Below are 18151 nucleotides of genomic sequence, written 5' to 3'. Positions count from 1 at the left end.
GTATCTGCCAGTATTATTGCAAAGGAGGAAGCAAAAGGGTATTTATTTTGGAAAGGCACTGTCAGGTGCGAATATCCCTTGTAAACACAGATTGCAAGCACTAATGAAAGTAAGTACATGTTGCAAAAAAGGAGGAGGAACCAGTGCTGAAACCAGGTTACAAGTCTGACAACACTTAACACTCTCACCCCTTTCACTTTCCAGTTTTGATGCATGATCTCTCTCCCCAAAAAGAATGTGCTGGTCTCACCTAACCATTCACAACCTAACCTCCTTCTCCACTACCATGGTAAAAAGCAAATAGGATGAGGGCATAGTTTACCAAAGATTCAAGCTGAAATTCATCTTTGTAAAATGTAACAAATGAACCATGGACAGCCCTAGGCTACCTGCTCTATTCTTTTTATACCAGTGGTCATCAAACTGCAATACGCCGGCCTGATGCAGCCCTTTGCTTACGTTTATACAGGCATTGAGGCACTATTTCTCCCACTGATCTGAGGCACTATTCTTTCCAATGACACCAAAGATGAAACATGATTCCTTTCACTGACACTAACGGTGGGGCACTTTCCCTTCCCCTCACACCAACAGTGGGGCACTATTCCTCCTACTGATACCAATAATGGAACACAATTACTTCCAATGACACCAAGGATGGGGACCCATTCCTTCCACTGGTACCAATGAAGGGGCACTATTCCTCTCACTGATACCAATAATTGGACACTATTCCTTCCACTGACACCAGGGATGGGGGATTTCCACCTGCCAATGATGGAGCACTATTTCTCCTTCTACCAACACAGGTCATATGCAGTTTTCTAAGCCTGAGGCATTGTAGTATCCCACTGGTGCAGTATATTACACCACTGTGCCTTCAAATAACTGAGAGATGTATTTTAGGAATTCTTCACCAAAAAGGTCTAGTTTTCATATTTTTCTTTTTTTTCGTAGCCAGATACAGAACCATTTTTATGCCCAGGTCTATCAAGTAAAGAGCAAGGAGCAATTCCGATTTGCCCTAATGAGAATGCATCTCTTTGCTATGAAGCAAAAAAATATTAACTTGTCTTTCCCTGAAGTCTGGATGACCCTGGTTTTAGGGAGTTAGTCCACGCCAGGTCTCACAGAGCCTGGAATTTAATGTTTTCCAGACAATGGCCTGCACACCCGACAACAGACACCCACCTTACACATTTAGGTTTTTGGCAGCTATTACATTATATTAGATCTCTGCCATTTGCCAACAAATTTGTCTAACCTCCTACATTTTTTTAAAGGAATATGAACAACAAGGTCCTCTCAGACAGGTCTCCTTGATGTATAATTGCTTTTAATTCATCCCCACAAAAACTTTATTCCACCGTAAATAGCGAGGTGGAACCAAGATGTACATTTACCCCATACATCTGAACAAGATAGAATAATTTATTATGTGCAGAAAACCTCAATATGTACACAATTTTAGGAATCTAGCTTTAAACTTCTAACATGCTGGTGTAGAACCCCACAGGTCCTACACCAGATGTTCCCAACAGCTGCAGAATCATGCCGGAGATGTGGAACTACACCCAGGGATATCTAACATATTTGTGGTCTTGTCGCATCTCTTAAAAATGTATACACTTTGCACTACTGGATCATCCGCCATTCTTTTTGCTCCACCACAACATCTTCCCAAGGCAGACATCTTAAAGATTTATCCTTTCCCATTGGCTTACTTGCCGCAAAAAAATTAATCCCAGATAGGTGGAAACAATCACACGCCCCCTCTCCAGCTCAGTGGATAGCTAAAGTAAACAATCAAGTAGTTGAGTATACGAAGGGTCTTGTTGCCTCCAACACATGACAAATTATGGCAAACCTGTTTTACCGGATTGTTTTTAATTCTACATTTGAACATAAAGCTTTGACCCTATGTGTTATAAGTCCATTATTTGATTCTAAAGAGTGAGCTTTGGCCTGGAGAGTGGCCAGGGTGACGAAAACCACCTTAATCCACCATCCCCCCCCCTTCTTCCCTCTGCCAAACCACTTTCTCCCCACCCTTGAAATTATTTTTTCTTGTTCTCTCTTTTTTTTTCTGTTACTTACTCCTCTCCCTTCCCCAAATGTCCCTTCTTCAGTCCTCATCTTGCCCCTCATATTTGAAAAATGACTCACATACTGGTAACTATATTCCTTCCAACATTTTCTAGTTCTAGGCTAGTTTCTACATACAGTATTTGGCATTTACCAAATATATCCATACAACTCCTCAGTTTGTCTTTAGCTTAGGATGGTACTGACTATTTGGGGTACTTATATGCTTCTATTACTGTGTGACACCTTTCCCTTTTTGTTATTCAGTGATCTTCTGCCTGTGTCTATTGTGTTGGGTTTTTGGTTAAATAAATAACGCAAAAAAAAAAAAAAAAAACGATATTACTTTTGTGATTAATTTGCCATGCTATTACCCTAATGTTGTTAGTATTTAGATGAGATTAATGATACACAGTGGCTACAAATTCATATTGCAGAATTTTACAATTACAGTGACAGGAGAGCTCCCCCACCTAGACACATGAACAACATTGTATATTTTCATATTGACACTGCCAATGTGTGTAGAAAAAGTGCTATACAAACCAGAGGCCTAGCCTAAAGTGTATTTTCACATTTACAGCCAAATTGCAATAACACCTACTTTAAACGTATACATTCACATAGCATAACTTAAAAACAAATGCTGCTTACATTTTTTCTGGACTCCACTTGACTTTAATCCAAAAACGAAAGTTTCCCCCTTGTATGTAATGTTAAGGAGGGGGCTGGGGAGTTATTGCTTACCATAAGTACCCTACCTGTACTGTGCTGCCAGACTTTATTATTAATTGTAAACTAGATTTGAACACTGAGAAAGGGGTTCAAAAAGATTTATCATTATGTTTTCCTGTTCTGTCGCTTGTGGGACAAAGTATGTTATCTGTTGCACAGTGCATTTTAAATCTAGTTATGGGGTCTGACCTGAATCCCAACTTCCCCCCTCCTTTCCTCCTAATGTGTATGTTCCAGCAACAAATAGGAAGGAGAATGTTGTTTTAACTGCAGTTTGTCTTGACTCTGAATATTTTCAATAGAAAAGCAACTGCAAGAGGAATGCAAAGGCTGACACTTTGCCAAACCCTCTGCATTCTTCTTGCTGTTGCTTGACTGTGGAAGAGCTCACTGCTGAGACAACTTGCAGTTATGAATCAGCCATCTCTTATCTACCTGATGTTGAAACATCTGTGGTAGGAGGAGTTGCTGTCAGGTCGGACTTAGAATTAGAAAGTTCAGTCACTGTCTTCTCAGCCACCCCCCACCCTGCCGGGAGCAGACAATGGCTCAGCAGGAGGGATTCCTCTATCAGCACTGTCTGTGCTGATGGGGAGATCATGCAAATTTCTTTCCTGCAACCTATGGTTGCAGGAAAGAAATTAGCACTGTGTATGGCGGCCCTTAGTCTGCCAGCTCCAAAGAAAAAACACTACAAATGTAAGATATTAAATATATATATATATATATATATATATATATATATATATATATATATATATATATATATGTTTATGCATGCTGTGTGAATGGCAGCACATAACAAACATATAGTAAGGTACAAAATATTGGCCCCCAACTTTAACCCCAAAAGTATCATATTCATAAATCTCAGCATCCTGTTTATAAACTGATAGGAAATATGTCAAACTTGCGTTATGTACTTTATGCTGACAAGACTGCTTTTACGCACATGGTTTTTTTAAAAGGTTCACTTTAAATTCCCATTGGCAATATACATTAAAGCTTTAGAGCTAAAGTACACTTCACAAATCAATACATAGAAAGAACATTCATTATTAAAAAAAAAAAAAAAACACACAAAAAAACTGTTTACTGTAGAAGTGATCATAGTTACCAAATCCTGAAACAATGTTAATTTTTAAAAAAAATTATATTTAAAATAATAAAAGGCAAGTATTTAAACAAAGGCACTGGAAGTAAGAAAGTTCAGTGCTATATAGTGTCATATAATATTGTAAAACTGATGAGAAGCACAGAGGCGGTGGAATCACCATCAGAAACTAAATGAAAAGAGACAGAATGAAGCAAGCACTCTCTTCAATGCCACCTATTTCCTATTAAATCAGCATGATGCATGGTGTGAAGACACCAGACTGATTTTAAATGACATCTTCCGTTTGTCTGAGTTCCGATAATGGATGCACAATGTAGCAGACTGGCGTGGAACATATGAATCTCAAGGCATACAGTAGCAATTAATTGTGTAATTTAACCATTCACTTTGCCATTTTACAAAGAACAAATTGTCCTATGAATATGTCCGAGTCCTGAGTAAAAATGTTACAGCAAACAGCACAATAGGGCACAGAAAAACATTGTAGCTGGTTATATATCACTTGACACCCACGGGAAATCATTTTGTCTGTGTCATGTATTAATTTGGATATTAACAATGCTAATAAGAACTGCATGAATAAAACAATAATGCAAGCACAAAAAAAAAAAAAAAAAAGATCAAGAAAAATATAAATTTTAAAAGGAAGCTGCTAGTATAGCTGCCATTGTTCACTTGTTTTTAAGGGTGCATGCTCCAGGACTGTTATCAGTATCCTTCCTTAACCACTTGCTGAACAGCAGTTTAACATTTACTGGTGGCCAGTGCAACAGCAGTTTAACATTTACTGTTTCCCTGCAACGTACCCGTATGTCGTGGGGGAACTTCTGGCTTTGCAGGAGTGCGTGCCCTCCTTGGTTGGATACAGCACAAGTTTGTCAGTCGGCTTACAGCCAATGATTTTGGCTGTAAACCTGCTGATGGCTGTGGTCAACCACAGCACAGAGATCAGTATGTTCGTAAACACACAACCCCGATCTGGCTGGTTCTGCTCCATGATGGAAGAAAAGCCAGTTTGTGGGTAAAATGAGCACACATACACTTGTTAGGCACAAAGTTAACCCCTTGCATGCCCTCCTGATAACCCATGTCACTCAGCCAGTGTCATTAGTAGAGTGCCAGTGTGCAGTATTATTACTTATCACTGTATTACTGTCACCAGCAACATCAGATAGTGTCAGTGTCCCTCCTAGCCAGTGTCAGTTAGCATCAGTTTCCTGATTGTCCAGCGCAGTCACACTATAAGTCGCTGCCATTACCAGTATAGTGTCTGTCCAGGCCAGTATCGTGGCATGGTCAGAACTATACTAGTGTCCTCAAAAATACAGTATTAACAGGATCAACCTCAATCATTGCCAGCACTTGCATTGAGCCCCCCCCCCCTAACAAGTGCAGCGTCAGTATAATTGTTCTGGTCACTGCCACCTGATATATTGTCCGCAAAACCGCAGTGTTAGCAAGATCAGACCTGATCTCTGCTAGCAATAGCAGTTAATGTTATTTCTAGCATGCAACAAGTCCCTGACTGCGAGCCAGGGGCTCTTTTTCCCATAGTCGCCACTAGTAACCTATAATGTAAGTTCCCAAAATGTAAAAAAAAAAAAAAAAGGCCTACAGGATTCTGAGCATGAAAGATGAGAGCAAAGGGGAAGCTTCGCTGTCAAAATCAGGCTTAGAATATGAACCTGTAGAAAGCAGCGGCACCTTGACAGCTAGCTCGAATGATGGTGAAAAGTACCCTGCTAAAATCAGGCGTACCCGATCCCATGTTGCTGAAGTGCTAGAAACACATGACTATGCTCAGATGCAGTAGGGTGCAAGTACTAGCTGAATGAAGAAAAAAAGGACATTACATGTATGCTCAACATTAGGAGTGTGGCAGAAACTCCTAATGCTGACTATACTTGTAATGTTTTTAGAGGCCTTGCAAAACCAGATCAGTTCAAACACCCCCTAAATGACCCCTTTTGGAAAGAAGACACCTCAAGGTATTTGCTCAATGGCATGTTGAGTCCATAGAAGATTTTATTTTTTGCCACAAGTTTTTGGAAAACAATTTTTTTTTTTTAACGATATATCTCATACATGCCATAGGTATACGTGGAATCACACACCAAAAAAACATTCTGCTACTTTTCCCCCCGAGTATGGGAATACCATGTGCGTAACTTTTTGGCAGCCTTGCCACGTACAAAATCCAATGAGCAACTTTAGGCTTACAAAGGGGCGTAACTTGTGCATTTGATTTCCTGACTTGCCCAAATGGCAATTTTTTTTTGTTGAAAATTAGACACTTCATGGTATTTGCTAAGAGACATAGTGAGCACATTTTGCATATCTTGGAGTGTCTACTTTCCAAAACGGGGTCATTTGGGGGGCAATACCACATATACCCATGACATGTGTGAGAAATATCTCAGTAAGGTGACAACTTTGTGTAAAATATATATTTTTTTCATTTTCCAAAAACTTGTGGCAAAAAATAACATCTTCTGAAGACTCAACATGCCTCTCAGCAAATACCCTGGGATGTATACTTTCTAAAAAAGGGGTCATTTGGGAAGGGGGGGGGTGTTTGTAGTATTCTAGCATTTCAGGGTCTACAAATTTTGCAACTTTTTATGTCACACGCCATTTGCGCAGTAATTGTTGAAATGCAAAATTAAAAAATTCACTTTTAAATTTTAAGGCACAAAAACACAAAATAATACACAACTGTTTGGTAAAATTTAAAAGATGATGTTGCGCTGAGTAAATAGATACCAAACATGCAACGGCAACAACCAAAGTAAATTTTACTATCCATAGGCGATACTTTAAATTACAGGATTACTACTTTAGATTTACAGAGGAAGTCCAGTGCTAAAATTACTGCCTATGATCTGACATTCGTGGTGACACCTCACATGTGTGGGGCGATCGTTGTTTGCGCGCTCGCAGGACCAATGCATGCATTTGCCACTGTTGCTTTAATTTATTTCTTTTTTTAATCACCTTTATCGCTGTCACAAGGATTGTTTAATCTTGGGACGCCAATAGGCATGTGACAGGTACTCTTTATAGGGAGATCTGGGGTTTATAAGACCCCAAATCCCATATCTTCCCTTAAAAGCATGTAAAACACCAAGATTAGTGTTTTCAAATGCCTTTGATTTTTTTAAATGGAGCCATTGACATCTGGGTAAACCAGAAGTGATGTCAGGTCATCACTTCCGGGTTACTATAGCGGAGAGCCGATGAAAGCCTATCCCAGCTTTGTTTGGTTTTCTGACTAGCTGGTGTCCCACCCAGTGGGATGGGAGAGCCCGAGCAAGCCATGGAAGGCGGGGGGAGGAGGGGGGGGGCGTCCCTTCCCACTGCTTGTAAAAGCAGTTCAGTGACTAGCTAGCCACTAAGATTGCTTTTACAAAATAGCCGACCGCCGGCACTAAAAACAGTAGCAGCTGCGGGCATCATCAGTAGGTATGTCCTACCCAAGTCCAGCAAAGTACGTGTACGTTGCTGGTCCACACAGCACTGAATAGCATAAAATGTTCTGGTCACGAAGGTCAAACCTTAAGCCTACTTTTCTTGCTGTTACATGCGTTACTCAGGTGGCAAAACATATCAAGTGGCAAGACAGTATCTCAGGATGGCAAGAATCATATGTTCTGGGAACACCAACAGAAGAATAACATGAATGTGTAAGTTGGGTATTACCATCTTTCCCCATTACATGCACTTTGCTGACTTTTATATACAAACAGCACAGAAACGTGACAGGGTGTTGCTGTCCTGCCTACTGGCCCATGTGACAGTCTGTGGAATAAGGTTTACAATAGGGTAAACACAAATCAGATGAAGAATAAATGGGTACCTTTAGTACAAATGCACTATTTTCTGGATAACATTATGGCTCCATTCACACCTGCATGCTCCAGAAATGTGCGCAGAAATGCGCATTTCTGTTCAGATTCCCAAACACATGCCAAAATGCACCTCGCGCTTGAAATTCCATTATTTCTTAATGACACCCCAAACGTGGCTAGCAGAAAATTACACACAAAATTACAAAAACACGTGAGGCTCACCACCCAAAATAGTTGCAGGAGCTACTTTGGTGCATTTGTCGAGTGCATAACACCTCATGCAACTGAATGAGCTGCCCTATGCTGCCATGCAACAAATGCACACAAAAAGTGCATAAGCTCATTGCGCAGTCCTTAATGAGGCCTAACATTTCACTGAGCCCCCGTTCACACTAAGGCGACCTGTGAGGCGACCTGGTCACCTCACAGGTCGCCGTAGGTCGCCTCCCATAGGGAAGCTGCGGACCCGTTCTAATAGGAGCGACACAAGTCGCTCCGACTTAGAAAAAGGGTCCGGAGCTTCTTTGGGCGACCAGGAGGCGACCGCCATAGACTTCAATGTTATGAAGTCCGTGGCGGCCGCTCCGAGGTCGCGGCGCGCTGCTCGCACCGCGACCTCGGAGGTCGCCACCCGAAGTCGGATCGCTTGCATGTGAACAGGGGCTGAAGCATTTCTCTTGTAGCATTTTTAAAAACATTCAATCAATTATTTATCAATACTACAAGGATTCCTAAACATAATGTCTTTTTTTACATTATCAAATGATGTTAACCACATAAAATAAAGTTTTTCTTCCACCTGTCAGCACAGTGATGTATGGTCACATGACAGACATAAGGACACCTGTGTAAATTGACACTGTGGGAGCTTCTAGTGGGTCCTTTTGTATATAACAAGCAATTATCTAGGTGGAAATCACTCACCTCAAATGTTTGCTGCTTTTAAACAATCTAATTATTTCTAGCAGTATTTCCCATCCAAGGTAACAAAGTGCATTCAGATACCTAGAAACAGAAATGAAAGGAAGCCGTTAGAAAAGGACCCATGACAAAATAAGTTTCCTTAGAACACACACACACACACAAAAGTACACAAGCCTAATTACCAAGGCCAGCTGGTGAATGTATTGGGCAAATACTAGAGAAATCTACACTGGACAAAACCTGGGAGTGATGGAATACCACCCTCAATATTCTTCCAGTGGTGCTTTAGGCGGCCCATAGACAGCTAATTCCTAGCACTTTCAAACAGCTTTCATTGACATGAAAACCATCTATTGGGTCAAGACAACCTACCACTGAAAATGTTGAATGTTTTGTGCTTTCCATAGAATCTGTTTAGCCATTTGATCAATTGAGCTGGCTGAAAATGGACGGAAATGTCAGACAAACCATGTGTGTGGCCAACAGAGTTAGGGCTTGTTTACACTTGACTAAATTTCTAATTCTTAACAAACGCTCCTATAGTGTTAAGTGGTGTACACACTAGCAGAAAATCTGCCGAAAATTCCCATCTGAGGTAAAATCGTACGATTTTCGGCTAGTGTGTACACAACTTTCAGCACCCGATGCCGACATTTTCAACGAAAAAAAAACGTAGGGACAAACACCAACATTTTTATCGTTCATCCCCAGATGGCCAATTTTAATTGAATGTGTATGCAGTACGGCCGCGAAAAATTGGATACGAAAGACTGCGCATGATCTGAAGTTGCTGACAACCCGGAAGTCTAGGAACAAACGTCCCAAAAAAAAAAAAATTGGACGAGAAATGTTGTGAACATTATGCACTGTCAACCAAAAACGGTTATTACAGCTGAGCATGAGAGAGAGAAATCAGAGGATGAGAGGTAAGGCGCGTTAAAACGACTCCACAAATGCCTATTCCACTACAGGAAATAAAGTAATCTTAACTGTCTGCCAGAGCATTTGCGAAGCGTTACCATAGACTTGAATTGGGAAAGGCTTTAAACGCCTCCTGACATGAGCTTCAGTTTTGGAGCGACGCAACACTAACACTTTAGGTTTTGATAGTGTGAACAGCACTATGTGCTGTCCATTGTATCATTTGCATACCCATTTGAGGGGCATTTTTAACGCCTCTCAAACGCCTGCTTTTCATGCCAGTGTGAATTTAGCCTTAGGGTTGCATTCGGCTTCTTCTGAGCAATGTCAACAATGAAGCTATTAAAGTGATTGTAACCTTTCTTGTTGTAGTTTTATTTTTATAATTAAGAAACATGTTTATACTTTCCCGTTCTATGCAATGGAATCACATTGGGGCAGCCCTGATCTTCCTCTTCTGGGGTCCCCTGCCAGAGCTCCTGGCTGCTCCTCTTCTTGGTGTGCCATCATAGAAAGCCGCTTTCTATTGTGGCACACTTGCTGGATTGATCCTAAGCTGCACTTCCTGTGTCTATAGACAGCTCAGCCCATCCCAGCTCCCTCGTCACAGGACTGACAGTAGCAGGAGCAAACGGGTTCCTCTGCTCTCTGCCGAGGCTGTAAGAGCAGGGAGAAGAAAGAGAAGAACTGCAGATGGGCACAGCGGTGGAGTGGAGTGAGGGCTCAGGTAAGTACGGGGGGGGGGGGGGGGGGTTAGGGGACATACTGCTACCTCAGCATTTTTTTACCTTAATGCAAATACCTCATTTAATTGATCACAGTTTACCAATCTTAAAATGTGGTGACTGGATGAATTTTCTTTTTTTAGGCTTTATTTTTACCAGATGATCCAGCTAGTAACACACATACAGTCTTAGGGTGTCTGATGAAGGAGCAATGCAGCCACCTTTGGACAGCAGCATTATCATTCTGGGGAGAGGGTAGCGTTAGATGCACTAACAAATCTAGACAAACTTGACTAAAAAATGAAAGCCGATTTCCAGGTAACACTTTTTAAGCAGTTACAGTAGCAGTTTTTTCCCCTTTTGGGATAAAGGTTTTACATAAATTAATAAAAGCTGGCCTAATTGAGTCCTAATGCTTTGACTATTAAACTGATTTGTAAATGTCACATGACTACCTTCAAATGGAACTGTAGTTGGGCAGGTCCCCATGCCCAGTGTTCCTTCTGGGATAAGTGGCACTGACAGCCAAGAGTGGTACCTGTGTTGTCAGATCAGCATTGTATGTCCAATAATCCACAAATATGGATTTAGCCCAACCCTGTCTGCTGGAACAATGTGGTGTCATTTAGGGATATTTTAGCAGGTGAATACGGTGCACTTCCACCACTGGAAGTGCTTTTGTTATCACTTAGCACTGGCATTTGTTCTGACATCAGTTTGAGAGGTTTCAGTGATCATTCAGAATTCATTGACAGGTGCACTTGACCTCCTTCTGACCTGCATTTACCTGTGCTTTATGCAGATTTTGCATTCCAATAGACTTGCATAGGTAAGGAACCTACTTGAAGCATGCAAAAGCCTCTCAACACAGCTTAGGGTTCATTCACACCAGCCGCTGCATTGGTGAAGCCTTAAGAGGAAGGGGTGTGGTTTGCAGATGACAGGGGGATCTTAAACAGGAAGGGGTGTGGCCTTGGCAGGAAGGGGTGGGTCATATTTAAATTAGGGGGTGCACGAGTTTAGTCAGGCCTAGGGCAGCACAAAACCTAAATACATCACTGATTGGAATACCCAAGCCAGAAATCAATGGCATCTCATTGTAATTAAAGCCTACCTCCACCACCATTATCTTTTGGTGCAGGGGGGGTTAATAGAGCTAAGGGAGCTGTGACAGGTACTGATCATGAGTGCCTGGCTATGCCTGTCTTTTTCACCCATCTCCTTCATTCAAAAAAGCTGTTACTACAGCTTCTATGAATAGCAGGCGATCTATGAATCTACAATCTATAATGGAGGAGGAGTGGATTATTGATATTTCTGTCCCCTCCATTCATGGATCATGTTTCATTCAATTATAGTACTGGCTTCTATGAATGGAGGAGATGGGTGGAAAAGGCGGATATAGTCAAGCTTTTTTGATTGAGTACCTCTTAGATGTTCCGTAGTTCTTTTAACCACTATCGCACCAAAAGATAATGGCGACAGGGGTTGTTGCATCAGAGAAGGAGATACATCTCCCTGAAGGTCAGTAATGTTTCCTGTTCTTTTCTTTTTTTTTCTTTTTTTTTTTTCTATGTAAACTTAAGCTTTAAAATATCAGCATAGGTGAAGTGTCTCATAAATAGCATAGTGCAAACCATGAAGAGTAAGGCAAGAGTAACTATTCCATTAGTCTACGTGCACTGCACTTCATTAGGCTTTGGGTGTTGATACATGATTTAATACATTGTATACTTTTTAAAAAAAGGATGTACAGTATATCAAACCTGAAGAATAATGAACATACTCAAAATAGTAAAAAAAAAGAGAGCTAGTTTTAAAGATGATACAAAAAAGAATAGCAACAGTAACAATTGCACAATTAGGTCAGATGATGATTTTCTGCTACACTGCAAGCATATGGAAACTGCAAACAGTTGCATGTTTATTATTAGAGTAAAACAGATAAAATACCATATCTGGGTATCTCTATAAAATCAAACAAATCAGAATTTTAGAATGTGAAGCAGTTCACCATTGTTAACCAGCAATAGTGAGTTGACACTAAGGCTGGGTTCACATAGGCTGCAGCCACAGATCAGAGCAGGGGTCCGCTGCAAATAAGGTCCAAATTTTTGCCTGAATTTGCATGTAAATTGGAACCAAAGAGGCACAGGGCCCTCTTCAAATGTGGACCGCGGCCGTCCGGGAGCTGTGTGAACCGGCTCCATTGAGAGCCAGGCACACTCTCCTGCCATGTGAATTGGATGCGGAGAAACCCGCATTCAATTCGCTTATGTGTGAAACCAGCCTAAAACTGGCTATACACTGTCTGCAATTTAGCCGGAATTCACTTACTAGGTGGCCCATTTGGCCCTCTCACACCCAACACTCTTTGATTGAAAAAAACTGAAGGAGCAGGAAGGAAAATTGTTGTGAAACAGTGGCTTCATCCAATCCGAGGCATTCTGAGAGCTGCTTGTTGCCAGCTATTAGAATACAAAAGGCGCAGTGGGGGATTGGACTATTGGGGCTGTACGGTTGATTTTTTCGTTCAGCCTTCATAGTGTTTGGGCATCTTAAGCATTACCACTTGCCGACCGCGCCTCGTACTGTATATGTACAGCGGGATGGTGGCTCCTATGGGTAAAATCACATACCTGTACGTCTTTCTGTCTTCTGGGTTTGTTGCACGCACGTGTGCCACCGGCTACTGGCTCCCACTGTGATTGGACACAACGGGAGCCAATCAGCTGATCGTTCCTGACAGAGGCAAAATGGTGAGCTGCCTATGTAAACAAGGCAAATAGCTGTTCTGTGACAAGGGAAGACAGAGATTCTGCATCTCTGCTAACAGGAACATAGGTCTCTGTCTTCCCACAGTGCAAGCACCCCCACACAGTTAGAAAGCATTCCTTAGGGACACATTTAACTCTTTGATTGCCCCTGATGTTAACCCCTTCCCTGCCAGTGTCATTAGTACAGTGTCATTAGTACAGTGACAGTGCATATTTTTTAGCACTGATCACAGTATTGGTGTCACTGGTCACCAAAAAGTGTAAATAAGTGTCTGATTTGTCTGCCGCAACGTCACAGTCCCTTTGAGTCACTGATTGCCACCATTACTAGTAGAAAAAAAATATAACTATTCTATAAAAACATTCCATAGTTTGTAGGGGCTATAACTTTTGCGCAAACCAATATACGCTCGTTGGGATTTTTTTTACCAAAAACATATAGCAGAATACATATTGGCCTAAACTAATGAAGAGATTTGATATTTTACATTTTTTTTATTGGGTGTGTTTTATAGCAGAAAGTAAAAAATATTGTTTCTTATTTTTTTCCAGAATTGTCAGTCTTTTTTTGTTTATAGCGCAAAAAAACAAAAACTTCAGAGGTGATCAAATATGATCAAAAGAAAGCTCTAATTGTGGAAAAAAAAAAAAAAGCACATCCATTTTCTTTGAGTACAGCGTCGCACGACCGTGCAATTGTCAGTTAAAGTAACACAGTGTCATATCGCAAAAATGGCCTGGTCATAAAGGGGGGGGGGTTGGGTTGTTTTTTCTCCAACAATAAATTTTTATTGAAAGTTTTTATAAACAATAAGACCATGACAAACATTCCAAGACAATAATAGTTTCATGGTAGTTTCAATAAAGAGCGATAACGTAATGTAAATACCCGTTACCCCAACATAGCTCACACTGTAACAAGTATATCCATTGTTAAGAAATATATACGTTAGATTAACAAGTAATGTCACACTTATTAAGAAAAGTATTCTAATTGGTAGAAGATTGCTCATCAAAAATAAAGCAAGGATAAAAGGGAAATTGTATCATGTTTTGCCAAGCTCTCTAAATTGTTTAGAAACTTATTCTGGTCAGTGGAATGAATGAATCCTCAAATGCTAAATGCATTTAGCGTTTAGGCACATCAAGCATTTTTTCTCCCCAAAAGCTCCTTTCCTGAATGTGCTGGCGTTGTTTTTTGTTTTTTATTCATCCTGCAAAATCTCCTTTTCTAATACACCTGTAAATGCCTATGTGTGCTGTGACAGTGAGACCCTGTCACTGTGCGGATATAATAAAATGTGATACAGGATTCGCATTTAGGATTAATGCAAAGTTCCAGACTATTGTTTCTGAGCAGAGAAAACTGCTTTCTCCAGAATATGTAGTTCTGGATCGGAACTTTCAATCCTGTGTCCGGGTTTTACAAGGTGCCTGCAACCTGTATACAGGTGTGCAGGGTTGTTATATACTCAGGTCTGAGGATAGCTCAGAGCTTCCAGTTTGGAGACTGCTTCCAGTGTGGGAGATGGAAGGTCTCACCCAGGGGTCAGAGTTGCCCCAGCCAGAAGCCAGAAGCCATGAGACAAAGGGTCTCACCAAGAGATCAGAGAACCCCAGCCAGAAGCCAAGAGACAGAGGGTCTCACCAAGGGTCAGATGTGCCCCAGCTTGCAGCCAGGAGGTCTTGTTCCAGCAGTCAGGTCGGCTCCTATCAGAATGTCATGCCATGGCCAGAAGTGGGTTCTGCAATGTAAGGCTAGGAGAGCCAAAGTGATCCAGGAGTGCTGGACAACACAGTTAGAGGTACTGGTAAGAGAAGCAGAGGTGCTGACAACAAGTGAGCCAGGTGGCTTGGCATTTTTGTTTGGATTCTGTGTGGAAGAAACCCTTGCATAGGCAACTAATGTGCATGTGAACTTTCCGTTTATTTAATAAAAGTTGGATGCCATGCCTTAAAATACAGTTTTGGACTGGTGCAACTCATTGTAAATGCACCTATCACTTGAGTTTAATGCCTTGTACACACGCAACGATTGTTGGCTGACTGATCGGCCGTCTTTTGTCCAGTGTTGTTGTGTTGGTTGAAATGTGCTCTAGACTGCACACTAATTTTATCGGCCAACAAAAACCAACTTCAGAAGTGATGTCATGTGCTGGTTTACTTTTCGTGTGTTTTTTTCTTCTCTGAGCATGCCCAGTCTTGCTCATCACATTTTTGTCTGCCGAAATCTGTACTGACTGAAGAACAATCGGCCATTCTGTTGACGGCCAACAAAAATTTTATAGCATGCACACCAGATTTTGTTCGGCCGAAAAGTCGCACTCGGAAGCATCATACTAACAAGCCGACAATCCGCTGATCGGACGTTGGCCGAAAATTCACGGCCAACAATCGTTGTGTGTGTACGAGGCTTTAGGCTCCCTTCACACCTGAGCGTATCTTTTTCAGGTGTTTTTTGGGGCTTTTTTTGGGGCTTTTTTCAGGCATTTGTTTTGGGCTTTTTTCAGGCGTTTTTTTTGCAGGTGTTTGGAGGCAGGCATTGACATCTACCAAAAATGCTTTTAATCTGCCAAAAAAGAAGCTCATGTACTTTTTTGAGCTTCAGGAGACAAAATGCTCAGATGTGAACAGGGGTCATTGAAATGAATGGGATTTTTCTTGTTGGGCGTTTTGAGACTTCAGACATGAGCGTTTTACGAGCTGAAATACGCTCAGGTGTGAACAAGGCCTAAAGTAAAGTTCCACCCAAAAGTGTAAAGCTCTGTCTATCTGCTTCCCTGTCAAAAACAGGTACCTGCTCCCACTTTCATGTAAGGGCGCAACAGCGACCTACGTCATTTGTGGGCACTCCTACTTCCCCCCGCTGCCTTCTGGGAGAAACACACAGGTCCCAGAAGACAGCGGACTATTGAGAAAGCGCAGTGCGACTTGTGCATGCTCAGTAGGAAACAGGATGTGAAGCCGCAAGCCTTCACTTCTTGTTTCCCTTAGTAGGGATGCAAGCACATGCACCCAGAGCTGATGGCCGGGTCGGCTTCAGGGGCCGAAATCGCAGGCTCTCTGGACAGGTAAGTGTCCTAATATTAAAAGTCAGCAGCTACAGTATTTGAAAAAACATTTTTTTTTAATACAGGCTGGAACTCCACTTCAATCACCCCAGTGCCACAGTACATGGACAAATAGGCTAATAAGGAGGCACTTTTCCAGGCTAAAAAAAAAAACTCCAAACACTTGTACCAGTGTGCATGAGCCCTTATAGTCCCAAAACAAAACCTCCAGGTGTTTTTACCTGTGACAGTTTACAGAAGAGTAAGTAGCAGCAAATAAATTACTTTTTTAATCAAAATAATTAACAAATGTATAATACAATTAGCTTCTATTTCTAAATAATCTGGATCTATGCCTGGCTGGAAACAGTGAGAATTTGTCTGAGAATTAGCAGTCCAGGACCAGAGGACTTTTCTAATCCAGCAGGAATGAAGATCTTTCTAACTGATGTGTCACTAGAAATGAGTGAATGGGGTGCATTTGATTTTCAATGGATTTATGCATGAACTATTTATAGGAGGAGAATACACTGTATGAATGTCTCAAGTCTCATTTACATGCAGCAAAATGTTACCAAACAAAAAGAGAAAAAAAAATGCTGCTCTCTGTGAATCCAGCTTCCTGTACACAAGAAGAGGACAAATCCATCCAGAGTCACAGTAGCATTTGTGACAGACAATTACGGTAATAAACTAATCTCCAGGACAAAAGCAGATGTACAATCTGTCAGGACAAAAGCATGACCTGTGGAAGCAGCAAAAGGCTCTTTGCTGAATCCGGAAAGCCTAGGACAAACAGCATCCCAAACAAAATAACCAGGCTCAGCATAATGCATGTGCACCCTGCTTACTATACAATAGGGAAAGTATGCTATAAAAACTAAAACTCCAATTATTTGTTTAATCTCCACAACTGACCTTGTCTCGGCCATCAGCCTATTTTACTGAGTGGAATAGCCTACATCCCCTCCCTGTATTGTAACTACCAGCTTTGGAATTTACAGATGAACACAGACTGCCAGATCTATCCAGCAGCCAAAACGATTGGCCAATTCTTTATTCTAATTGAATAACTTAAAGTGATTGTAAAGTCTCATTTTTTAAGTAAAAAATTACAAACATGTTATACTTCCCTCCTCTGTGGTTTTGCAGAGCAGCCCAGATCCTGCTCTTCTTGGGTCCCTTTTTGGTGCTACTGGCCCCTCCCTCCTGGTAAGTGCCCCCACAGAAAGCAGCTTGCTGTGGGGGCACATGAGCTGAGCCATGGCTCCCTGTTTCCATTTAGATACAGAGGCGCGCCCCGCCCCCCTTTCTCTCCCCATTGTCAGACTGACTTTGATTGACAGCAGTGGGAGCCAATGGTGCCATGCTGCTGTCTCAACCAATGAGAAGGGGAGTACCAGACAGCTGAGACAATCCTACAACATTGCTGGATCTAGATGGACCTCAGGTAAGTATTGGGGGGCTGAGGGGGCCTGCTGCACACAGAAGGCTTTTTATCTTAATGCATAGAATGCATTAAGATTAAAAAAAAAAAAACACCTTCTGGCTTTACAACCACTTTAAGCTGGCAATACACTTAAGGATTTTCTTTCCCCACTAACATCAACATAAGAGAAACTGAAATTGATGGCAGCAACACTTCTCAAAAAAAGTTTGGACAGGGCTGGCAAAGCAAGTGGTAATAATGAGCCCTGACACCGTGGTCAGTTTACGTGCCTCCATCATCAGCAGCCCTCCTGTCTGCTCTCTTTTGTCCTCCTCCACCCTCCCCTCCCCTCCCCTCCCCTCCCCTCCCCACCTTTCAGCTAGTGACAGTGCTCCACTGCTGCTGCTGAAATAACATCTATATTTTTATACTATCCTCTCTGTCTTCTAATGCTGTGTGTGTGATTTCTAAAAAAAAAACCACAGTCTATATCTGCTTTCAGAGCGCCGCTCAGCGCTCAAGTGGCCGGCCGCCTCTCTC

At 41.7% G+C, this 18151-nt stretch overlaps 1 protein-coding gene across 14 annotated transcripts in view; it reads right to left on the bottom strand.

Moving 5' to 3' along the window:
• Positions 1-18151, bottom strand: part of NRCAM (neuronal cell adhesion molecule) — a 352914-nt gene that overhangs the window by 269574 nt on the left and 65189 nt on the right. For 13 of the 14 annotated variants that reach the window (XM_082254962.1, XM_082254963.1, XM_082254974.1 and 10 more), the window contains exon 1: positions 8710-8763. The exons of the other annotated variant lie outside the window; for it this stretch is intronic. The gene's annotated coding sequence lies outside the window, so the exon portion shown is untranslated. Of the gene's footprint in view, positions 1-8709; positions 8764-18151 lie in introns of those variants that run through there. 14 annotated transcript variants of the gene reach the window in all.

Source organism: Pelophylax lessonae (genome assembly GCF_965119305.1).
Source record: "Pelophylax lessonae genome assembly, chromosome: 4".
In the NCBI taxonomy this organism is placed as follows: Eukaryota; Metazoa; Chordata; class Amphibia; order Anura; family Ranidae; genus Pelophylax; species Pelophylax lessonae.
Note: the sequence above shows the minus strand (reverse complement) of the source record. Positions and strands in the feature narration are given on the sequence as shown.